This window comes from Amblyomma maculatum, chromosome 3 (assembly GCF_055883805.1).
Source record: "Amblyomma maculatum isolate TAMU_Amacu chromosome 3, ASM5588380v1, whole genome shotgun sequence".
Taxonomy (NCBI): Eukaryota; Metazoa; Arthropoda; class Arachnida; order Ixodida; family Ixodidae; genus Amblyomma; species Amblyomma maculatum.
In genome coordinates, this window is record NC_139346.1 from 133,539,661 (window position 1) to 133,551,931 (window position 12,271).

Sequence of the window (12,271 nt, forward strand, 5' to 3'; positions counted from 1 at the left end):
AAGAAAAGAAAAACAAATATCCGCTGGACTGCATTCGAAGAAAAAAGAAGGGTTCAACGCTGCTGAACAGAATATGGAGCGAAAGCATTAGCTGCTGGTGACCGAGCTTTCTTCTCCTTCTCTTTTTCTTCTTCCTCAACCAACATATAAAGCCTCGCTTTAACCAAGCCGTATGAACATGTCTTAGTGGCTTATATGGGTAACGTGAATGTCAGGGTCCTGGCAGGCTGATTCTGGCATAACCGTCTCATGTCAAACGAGAGACCCAAGTTGGCAGCTCCTGACAGGGGACACGGACACAGCGACGAGCGGTTAGAGCTGGCGTAGTATTGCTTTTGCAATAAGAATTCTCTTGGGAAATGAGTACGGAACCGCATGGCCGCGGCGTCACCGTGTTACTTCAAGGGCAGAGGTGAACCTAGTTCGTGTGTATTAAAGAGGGATAGGAAGCGACAGCACATGATACGAAGGTAATGCAAATTGGCAGAGCAAGCATTCGCATTGTGACAGAATGATAAGGAGATATTGATATAGTCATAAAAAGATGACGGAAGATCTGTGTGTCGCCATTACATCGAAATATGCTTCACAAAGTGGAGACACAGGACTATCTAAATTAGGCAATGGTTCGAGGTAGTTTAACATGGCCACACAAAAAATTGGCTCAGGCCACCAGAAAACTTGCCTTGAGTTCACCTTGACTGAAATGTGCAAGTTCGAGGTAGTAAAAAAGAACAAAAAAAACGTCTTGGTGAAATTCTTGCTAGAGCATTCAAATCTTGCTCTTGGAGATCACCGCCTGTCAATTTTTCGAGATTTTTGTATGGATTTTTATAGTATTTGTTTCTTCTTGAAACAATTTCTTGTGATATTTCCTCCTGTTTCATGGGTAACGTAACCCCCTTTTTTTTTCTTCCTACTCTCCTTTTTCTTCTGCGTATCCTCTTCTGTTCTTAATGCCGCCGTTTCTAGACTCCTGCCAATGCTATCGTAGCACCACTCAATCCCTTTTCTCTCTCTTTCTTGTCAATATTTTTCTCGTAGCAGCGACTAGAGTTAGTGTGGAAAAGTAAAGAAAAGAAATGATAAGAATGCGTTGCACAGCCTTCCGCGCCCAAAGCACAGCGGGCTTAAATCCATATAATTAGAAGATTGCCAAAAAAAAAAAAAATTGCATTGCAGAAAGAAAAAAATAACACAGAAACAAAGGAGGCAAGGTTTTCGTCACAGGCATATTAACTGCTGAGGCGGGAATATTCGGCTATCAAATTACTGTAGCGAATAAAAAATGTCCGTTTGGCCTGATAAAGAATCTCCCTTCAACATACCAGGTTGTCTGAGAACACTATAAACTGCTACTGTACTAGTGTTACCAGTACTAGTGTTACTAGTACTAGTCCTAGTAAGGCAGTCTGCCATGGTGATTCAGCATCTGATTTCCAATGTGATGTAATAGAATGCAGGCGTATTTCTTACCAGGCCGCACAAGCATTTCTTATTCTTTATATTTTTCTCATGCTGAAATTATTAGGTCATCCTAAGTTCGAATTCAAGAATTTATTTAGCGCTCCCCGCAAGTATTTTGCTGCAGCTGCATTGCTTATGACGTAACTTTGAACTCGCTAAACAACTCCTACATGCGGGCCTGCTTCTTGTGCTGGCTCATCACTTACATCGCATTGTTTGTTTGGGTGCTGCTGATGGCTTTTTATTATTTATTTTTTAGGGCAAGAAATCCCTGTTGAAACAAACCTGTATCCAAGGCAATTTTGTTTTCTGTCTTTGCGTTATTCGCATCACGGCATCGTATGCCCTCCCCTCATGTTGTATTTCTGAAGCAAAGGCCTACGCAAACCTCACCGGTGAGGACCACGCTGTCTAGAGGAAGACAAGTCCACTTGTCGAAACGTTAGCTAGCGGACAGAGCTCCCCCTCAAACATCGCTCGGTTTCCTTCGACTAAATTAATATTACGCTCTTATGTACATCTGAGAAAACGATGCTTAATCAGTGAAACAAAAAAACAAAAAGAAATGTATCATCGCAGAAGGATAATATCAAAAAGAAAAAAAAAAGAAAAAAAAAGCTGCCCATCTAACATCCATTAGCAACGATTATATAAGAGCAATTAAAATAAAAATAAACAAACACTACGAGTACATGCGGGTGAGCAAGCAATCAAGTCCCCTGTACACATGTCAGGGGTAGAGCAGCGACCCACCAAGATTGACCATTTGTACTCCCGACATCATTAAGCATGTAGCAGATTGGCATTAGGCCTACGAATCATCGTGGCGGGATTGGACGCTATTGACAGATGGGAGTAAAGGCAAAACGCGAACAGTCAGGCGCATAAGCAGTGCACGGGAACGAGGGAAAGCTAGCAAAAGGGAAGCCTTGTTGGAAAACAAAATTTTGATAGCCGATAAGCCGCCCTGCTGTGTCCGCGGTGAGAGGACAGGCGCTTCGGCAATGGACTACGTCACACACAGCGTCACGGTATCGATAGGAAGGCGAAGTGTGAAGTGTGAAAAGATCGACGTAGGAAGGCGAAGTGTGAAGTGTGAAAAGATCGACGTATGAGGGAAAGTGACCGCGTCCTTTTAGGAGAGGAACAACAGAACGGGTTGGAGGGAAACCGAGGGGGAGGTGGAGAATGTAAGGGACAAAAACACATAACAGGATGTCAGAGTGATCCCCGTTCCAGGTAGATGCCCAGAGCCTGAGGACAGTTTTGCATGCGGGGGTGGGCACAGACAAGGGGGAAAGCCACGACGGCCGCAGGAGGTTGTGCGTTGAAACCAGAGAGGTGGTCCTGTCTGCAAGCTCGTTGCCCCATAATCGGCAGCGACATGATATAAGAATAAACGACGATGAAACGAGATGGTTGGCAAGGGTGCGGTTATTTCGGACGCAGATGTCCTTGGCAGAAAGAAAACAGATAGCTTGAAGGAGAGAAAGACAGTGAGGATAAACGTGCAACGGCAAAGGAAATGAAGCACGCTGAGCATAACAACCCGTCATAAAACGCTAGAGCCTATGCTGCACAGAAAGCGCTGGACGCTGTCTCAAGACGAAACTGGGCTACGTTCCGTAGCGCGCCACAAGACGAGAATGCGACCTAGGCAGCGCCCGTTGAAGATATGAAAGCCGGAAAGAGAGGATTGAAAGGGAATGTGAGAAGGAAAAAGACGGGTGAAGGAGAAGGCGGAGACAAGAGAAGGATGGTAGCACCAGGGATAAAATAGAAAAAATATAAGACGGTAAATACGTGTGACCCCCAAAAATGACGGGATCAGTACATTTTAAGAGGCTGTTCTCCACACAGAAGCGGTCCAGCTCCAAGGGGAGAAGATACACCCGGAGGAGCACTTGAAGCGTAGCCGTACGCTTTGTGCGGAATGCTCCTGTAATGGCGAGTAGAGGGACACGCTGGACATAAATGACCTCCTGAAGACAGGAATGAACGGGGCGAAACCACCAAGCGGGTACCGTAAAGGTAATTGTGGGTTGTATGGCCTGGAAATAAAGCATGCGGAGAGAAGAGTGGGGATGGCGCAGTGCAGTGACTGTAATGTATACAATGCCGACAACTACCGGTTTTCTGCAGAGAAGGCTGCTGCTATATCGGGTTAATAATATAAATAAAACAATTGCATTAACCTTATTGCGCATTGAACAAGAAAGAATAAGTGAAGTACAAAACCACGCAAGGAAATTTAAAGTGTCTGCTTATAACTTCACAAGAGTATGTGTAGAAAAAGTGAGTCTCTGAAAAGCCCTGTGAACAACAGTATTCATACTCTCCCATACAGAGACCGAAGCTCACAGGTACAAAGGGCTTCAGTTTTAATTAAGGGGTGAAGAATAATACAGGGCATGTGGTCACGACGTTGTTTGATCAGAGGTAAATTTAGTATTATCGAAAAGAGCGTGCAGACTCCAGTCTTGAAGGTACATAAGGTAAAGGCTCTGATAATTGAAGAAATCTTGAAAGACCTCAGAGCAATGACCAGCAAAAACAGAGGAAAAAATGAAGGTGACGAATTGTTCAAATAAAATTTGCACATTTAACTAGAGCTATGCCTAGAGCGGAGGTAGGAAAGACTAATGAAGAACGATGTAGCAATCAAAAAAATATTAAGAAAGTCATAAGAAAGCTCTGTAAAAAAATGAATGAAGAAACTGTCGGCTGTTTTGAATAAAGTTCGAATGAATGATCCTTTCATGTGTATAGCGGATGTAGGAGAGGCTAAGTGCAGTTCTACAGGTGAAATAAGTTAGCAGTCCAAATGCCGAATAAAAATAACAACGCGGACAAGCGTAAATTCACAACCCTTTCGAAGCTAGGATACCTTGATAATTTGTTTTTCAGTGAAATCTGGCACGTGCTGCTGGCGATTGACCTTTTCCGTGTATGTTTTTTTTTTTGTGTGTACTTTGCTTCCTGGTTATCAGCGTGTATAAAAGCCTGCTGATTTCCTAGTGAAATTTAGTTGGCAGTCAGAGCTGTTTTATCCTCCCTACTCATTAGTGTTGTCAAGTGCGCTGTTGTTATGGTCGTCCGAAACCAATTCGCCCAATATATTGTTTTGCAGCCTTCAGCATGTCGCCGGTGCCTGAAAGAGCGCCAACTCGGATGTCTCCTTTCGTGTGGGAGGGTTACATTCCAATCAGCCAGCCATCACATTTGAATTCACGTTACCCCTATGACACACAGGCACGTTTATACGGCTTAGCTAAAGCGGGGCTTAATATGTGGGCTAGTAGATTATGCTATAGCGTCATACCCTTAAAGGCGGAGCTTAAGTGTGAACCATAATTTTGTAGCGAAAGGTACACTACGCCACCCTTGAGCATTCCACCGGTGCCTGAAAGATTTGTCCCATTACGTAGCAACCTATATCATCAACTCTGCCCTCTCCTTTCATGCGGGAGGGTGACATTAGAATCACCCTTCCGTGACATTTGAATTGACGTTACCCGTATGCCACGCAGGCATGTTCATGACAGCCTTGAAAGTGGGTTCTGCATGGAATGCTGGTGAACTTTGATGCGTTCAACGAAACGCTGGTTGTGTTCGATGCAACGCTTTGTCGCCAGCAGCCAAAGCTTTCCCTCAAAATTCGGTTCAGACGCGTTGAACCCATTGTTTTGTTCATGTCACGTACATCAAACTACTGTAACTGCCTTCCCGCGCATATTGTGTCAATCACCGATATCGATCTTTTTCCCCAGTTACTGTCTTCCTTGTTTTTTCCTGATTTGATTTAGTTTCTTTCGCAAGTAACCCGTTTCTTACTTTTTTCTTCTTTTTTTTTTATGATAAGTTTAAATCATATTTGTGTGGTGTCCTAGATTATTCTTGAAACATTTTGTACTGCTTCCATTATGCGATCAACACTTTCGCTAATATTTGTATTGTGTTTTAATTCACTTGAGACAAATTTTGTGTTGTATTGCGTTTGTTTTCTAAAGCTGCCATTTTTTATGGTTTATGATTCATGTAACCCCAATCCCATCTATAATGCCTGGGCAATCGAGGGTATGGGAAATAAAATAAATAAATAAATAATTGTGCGATGATCAGAATATGTGAGGTAATAGAGGCACAGATTAACGGAAGAGTGACTGGACGACTGGCATAGCGCGCCTACACGAGTGTGGACGTACAAGGGGAGCCGTCATTGGAATCCTTTCCTACCGTCACGCCATTCCCTAAAGGCAGAGCTCAAGTGTCGCCCACTTTGTTTTTATTTTCCTAAAAGAAAACATGTTCGAGTCTTACTTCCTCTGACGCTACTGGATAAACGCCGAGCTCTATCGTTCAGTACAATGTTCACTATTGATGAGAGCACCTACGCGTTAACATACCCACTCGCTTAGTGCATTGAGAACAAGGAGTCTCGTGTCGAAAATAAAACGCTCGTGAGCAGCGGAGCCGGAAAGTCAGCATCTTGGCCGATATGTGCGAAAACAGCTGATTAAGAGACACGTGAGGACGATATTCGTGAGCAAAGCGATAGAGCGGTGCGGTTGCACTCCAACGGACTTTATTACCGTTGGCGCGGGCCCTCCAAGCGAAGGCGATCCTATACCATGAGTACGTGCTCACATATTTCTCGAGTCCAGCTTGTCAGTGGCGAAGCTCGAGAAATTGCCATTAGCGTACTTGGAGCGTTACATCATTTATAACTTCATGGACCATAAACATATTTACGTTCGTGCTCCCTGTTGCCGTGCGCACAGCACTTGGACAAAAAATCCCTGCTATATAAGGTTCACCCTGCAGGTTTATTAAACGTGATCTGACCAGTGAAATATTGCAGATGGTTGTGCATACTGAGGCAATTTCTGGAAAATGCGTTATAGTAGAAGTAAAAAAGTTAAACCCCAAACTACTAATAATTGAACAAACTTCTGTGAGATGCGGTGCTATGCCGGAAGAAAAAAAAAACATGGTACTTGTCTAGATTCGGCGATACACAGAACAAGGGTGATCAAAATTACATGGAAGGTTTTCATTTTTGTAGCGTACTCGACGAGCACGAGAAACAGGGATTCTAAAAAAAAAACGCACCCCCTGCTTATGAGCAAGCTATTGCAAAGCTAGCTGGCTAGTAAATCCGGCGCTTAATCAAATGAACAGTTTTGGTTTTGTTAAGATACAGGTTAATCGAATAGAGAATGTCCTCTTATTATTTTTGATCGGGCGGACATGAGAAGGGCTGAATATCAATATCCTGAATGTCCTTGCGGAAGCGGCACTGGCATTATTAGGCTTCTGGTCAAGTTAAGAAAAATGTAGTTATTGGAAGGCTCGAAGTGTTAAGAAATTACTCCCCATCAAAAACAGTTTTTTGGCTTCTGTTATTTCAGACAAGTCATTTGTTAAATGCTTTGTAATTCACTAGAGTTCCCTGCGGATGTATGATTGTGATAACGTTTTGAGCATTTGAGTTCGCAAATTATTTTATCTAGATTTTGCATGGATTACAAGTAGCAATACATAACACATTCAACTATAGGTTAGTTAAAAACTAGTGCTGCCCTCCGGCCCTTCAGGTCACGGCTGTTTTGGACTACCTTCACCAACTCATCTTTACGCCCCTCTAAACATTGTAAATGTAAATCGGTTTATATGAAAGACAAGGGGCAGTATTGGCAGTATCTGTCATACTCTCCGTGGACACCAAACCCACGCCGTAAGAGAAGGGAGGAAGGCCGCAGTGATACCAAAAAGTGAGAAAGAGGCATCGTGGTAGAGGGCTGCCGAGTAACTTCGAGCACCTGGCTGGCATCACACAGCAGACGGACGCCTCTCCTTTCGCCTCCATCAAAACGCAGCTGCCAGCTGCTGAGTTCGAACCCGGGAACTCCGTTTTAGTAACCACGCACCTTAACCACTGCGCCATCGCGGTGGGGCCAACGATTTATAGGGGTGGTCAGATATACGCTTCTCGGAAGTATTAAGAGTAGGGAGCACTGAAACACCTCCTTTAGAGTAACACTGCGAAAGGATGACATAAGACAATGTCCTGACAGATGTTCGAACTGACCCGATTGCGGTCCATCAGCACTCAAATGCTACTCAAAGCCTAGCCAATCAAGATATACAAGTACATTTGTGGCAATCCATTTTAAGGGCGGATGCATACATTAATTAAACGCCTCTCACTCTTCCTTTCTCTCCGGTGAGCGTATTGTCTGCAGCTGCCCATTGCAAATTATTTTTAAGGTTCAGCTGCGCCTTCCCACCAATACATCAATAAACCTCATTTCTTGCAGAATGGAGAAGATTTCAGCATTCGCCGCATTAGTGTACTAATCGTTGAGTATGCGCGTAATTAAAAAAAAATATTTTAGAAACCGATTTGTGCAATATATTGTAGTTCATTGCGTTTGCTCATTTATTCTCATTTTATTTCCTTTTTTACTGCGACTTGTAACAATCATTTTCATTTTTCTGCATTTTTCTGCATTTTTCTGCATCTCGGTCTGCATTTTGTGGTAATGACATTTGCAGTCAGTGCGTCGAGATCCGTTTTTTTTTTTTGCATGGGTTAAGTACCTCAACATATTGTAACCCTAGGAGATGCAGCTTTATCATAGCACCTAAAATACGTAGTGATCCGCACTCACTACCAAAGCTATTGGTTTCGTTCGCGTTCTAACTAGAATAGCTTTTATATTATATTTATTATGAATATATTTCGCACTGCACGATTGATTCTCCCGCATGGCTCCGGCCAGTGCAAGTAAGCTAAAATAAAGTCGGACCCCTTTTTAACATCAAAGCTAAAGGTACGTGGTGCGGCTGAATAGTTCCTTTTTTTTTTATGACATCTGGATAAGAATTTTGGAAGTCAAAAAATAATAGGAATCATAAGAATGTTTTTCTTTTTAATTTTACATGCGCGATATAGCTACAGATTACAGCCTCCTTCGCTTGACTCCGCTTTTCTTGCTGCATAGCCGGGCATGTTGGCTCCAGATTCTCTCGGCTGCTAGTTTTTTTTTTCTCTCTGATGAAGAAATGCCGCCGGCATCTCAAAAATAAGTGAATGACTTTTGAAATGGTTACCACAATATTTTATGGTCAACGTATCATAGCAGAGGGAGTTTTGCAATGTTCATGTCAGCATAAGGGCATGCAATCTGGTCTACAGTAAATGTCTCCACATAACCTTCTAATATATTCAAGAGGTCAAGCAAGTGATCATAAATCATTTGCAGATAGCTTTTAGATCTTATAGAAATCAACTCATTGGAAGTCATAGATGAATGCTCCAGAATGAACTCTCCAGGATAGGAGGCCCTACTTGCATTGCCGACTTTTGGGTCCCCTGCTTTTTAATAAAAATACCAATAAAAACTGCTCATTAATACATAAAAAGGTTTTGATGCAGCTTTGCCATGCGATCGCTGCAAGCTTCCTTTAAACAGTGTAGCCAGGTGTACGGTAAAAATGCACTTGTTTGTGACTGTGGCTGGATTGTGTCACGCTTGCCTTTCATACAGTCAGCATAATCCAAACGATTATTGTCGGAGAGCACAGCCAGTGTGTTGACCTGAAAAATAGGTAACGTTTATACTGTTGACTATATGAAATAATAAGTATTGAATTACAGAGCGACTTAACGTGTAGACATGTATAAATGTACAGTACATGCACGTGTACCATGCACCACGAACACGAATTTCGAGGCGTTACTTTCGACAGAAAGCTTACATATTCCTCCCCCACATAAACACCCTAAAAAAGCCTCCTTATCTTTGAACATACTTAAGGTGCTGGGACATAAACGCTGGCGATCCGACAAGATATACCTTTTATGGATTTATCGTTCTGGCATGCGGTCATGCCGGTTGCATAGTGTATGGGTCTGCAAGATCCAGTTGCCTGACACAATTGGATCCAGTCCACAACTTAGGTTTACGCCTGTCAACTGGTGCCTACAGGACGTCACCCATAAAGGGCATTTACGTGGAAACAAACGAGCCGTCACTTGTAGACAGAAGAACCATGATCACGCTTTCTTACATCCTGAAATTTCGTTCACTATCGAAACATATTTGCTGCACAATAGTTACAAAATGCCCATTCAGGACACTATTTAATAACAAGCCTGAGGAAGTTAGGCCACTCCTGCTTCCTTTCGGAGAGATGTGCCTACAATTAAATATACCCAATACACTACCCGATGTTGCGCATTGTCACTACCTATTGCCGCTTTGGTACAGTTTCCCCTATATATGTGAGTTAAAACTTACAAACTTCCACAAACACCTAGCACACCATGAAATCTTATTACAAGAATTATGGACCCTCAACAAACAAATACAGATATTATAGAACATTCAAGTTATAGAACAATTATAAAACACCATTTTATGTAGGCAGTGCAATGACAGAAGAGAAAAGGAGAAAGTCGTGAGGTTCCTGATCAGTGCGCTACCATTTTTACGGCGGAAAGTTGCGCAATCTCTGTGGCAGTAGAAACAGCAGTAAATGAGAATGCGAAGAACAGTATCATCTGCATAGATTTCCCGAGTGTACTCACAGCCATTCATCATAGAAATGCAGTTTTTTTTTTTCGAAGAGTTTGCCACAAGGCATAAGTTGAGAAAGAGGGAATGGAGTGCAGGAGATAGAAAGTACACCATTAATTGCCGATATCATACAAAATATTACAAAGGCCACAGCACGAGGACAAAGCATAAAACTATGCTGGGTTTCGAGGCATGTCGGAATTATTGGAAATGAGAACGCAGATGCCTGTGCTGCACAAGGACAACACCAAGGAATTAAGAAAGTACGCATCCCCTGCAAGTTTAAAGTTAGTGCTGTAAGCTGCGCGAAAAATGGCAGTCAGAATGGAATAATAAAATTGAAAATAAGCTAGCTCACCCAGAGCCACACCAGAGAGTTCGGGAGATATGACGAAGCTTCGCCGGTATCACGGAGGTATTTTTGTTGCCACTGATTTCTGTTGTGAGAGAGCGGGCGAGCTGACGGCATTCTTCTGCGTACGTGACGGCATCGGATAGCGGGGAAGATTCGGAAACGTCAGGGTGGTAGGGAAAAAGTGTGTCCATAGTACAGGGTGGCTCGCGCCCGTAAAGGAGAAAGAATGGAGAGAATCCAGTAGGGGTCTGTGCCGCGGTGTTATATGCGTAAGTAGTAAACGGTAGAACTTGGTCCCAATTGGAATGGTCGGTGTTCACGTACATAGCCAGCATGTCACCGAGAGTGCGGTTGAAACGTTCTGTCAGTCCATTCGTCTGAGGGTGGTACGAGGTAGCGGTGCGGTGTTGATGCGGCATTCTTTCAGGAGAGCCTCAAGAGCGTCTGATAAGAAAGCGCGTCCGCGGTCACCGAGCAGTTCGTGAGGGGCACCATGGCGAAGAACCAGGTTTTTCAGAATAAAGGCAGCCACGTCGCGTGCGGAAGCAGAGGGCAATGATGATGTCTCAGTGTAGCGGGTCAGATGATCCACTGCCACGATAATCCAGCGGTTGCCAGCTGAAGTTGTAGGAAGGGGACCGTATAGATCTATGCCAACACGATCAAACGGACGGGCAGGACAGGGCAACGGCTGCAAAGAAGCAGGAGACTTGAGAGGAGTTTTTCGGCGTTGGCAAGACTGGCAAGAGCGGACAAAATGGCGGACAAAGCGGTGCATTCCACGCCAGAAGAAGCGTAGGCGCAAGCGCGTGTAGGTTTTCAACACTCCGCCGTGGGCGCACTGGGGATCAGTATGGAAAGCAGCACAAATTTCGGCGCGGAGATGACGGGGGATGACTAAAAGCCACTTCCTTCCGTCGTGAAGATAATTGCGGCGATAGAGCAGCCCGTCACGAATTGAAAAATGGTGAGCTTGGCGGGCAAGCGCCCTAGACAAACGACCTGGAGAGTGACTTGAAAGAAAGTCCAGAAGTGTAGATATCCACGGGTCGCGCCGCTGTTCCGTGGCCATGTCGATAGTGGCAAGCGAAGACAAATCGTAGGCGCAGATCTCATCAGACAACGAAAAGGGAGGCAGCGGTGAGCGCGAAAGATCGTCCGCGTCAGTATGCTTGAGGCCTGAGCGATATATGACACGAATGTCATACTCTTGGAGGCGAAGAGCCCAGCGAGCAAGGCGGCCAGACGGGTCCTTAAGGGACGCCAGCCAGCACAGAGCGTGATGATCAGTGACCACATAAAATGGTCGGCCATAGACATACGGACGGAATTTGCCGATGGCCCAAATAATGGCCAAGCATTCTCTTTCCGTAACAGAATAATTGGACTCTGCCTTGGTCAAGGTGCGGCTTGCGTACGCCACCACATAGTCTCGGATACCAGGTTTGCGTTGGGTGAGAACGGCGCCTATCCCAATACCGCTAGCGTCAGTGTGAATCTCAGTTGGCGTATTCGGGTCGAAGTGGCGGAGGATGGGAGGCGAAACCAAAAGACGGCGTAAAGTGTTGAAGGCGTCATCACAAGCAGGTGTCCATGCCCAGAGGTCGGAGCTGCCGGAAAGGAGCTGGATGAGAGGAGCGATAATAGAGGCGAAATTTAAGATGAAGCGGCGAAAGTAGGAGCACAGGCCGATGAAACTTCGTAGCTGCTTCAGTGATTTTGGGCGTGGGAATTCGGCAACTGCACGAAGTTTGGTGGGATCGGGAAGAATGCCATCCTTAGAAACGACATGACCTAGAATAGTTAGTCGGCGAGCAGCAAAGCGGCACTTCTTCAGATTCAGTTGGAGGCCGGCGGTAGCGAG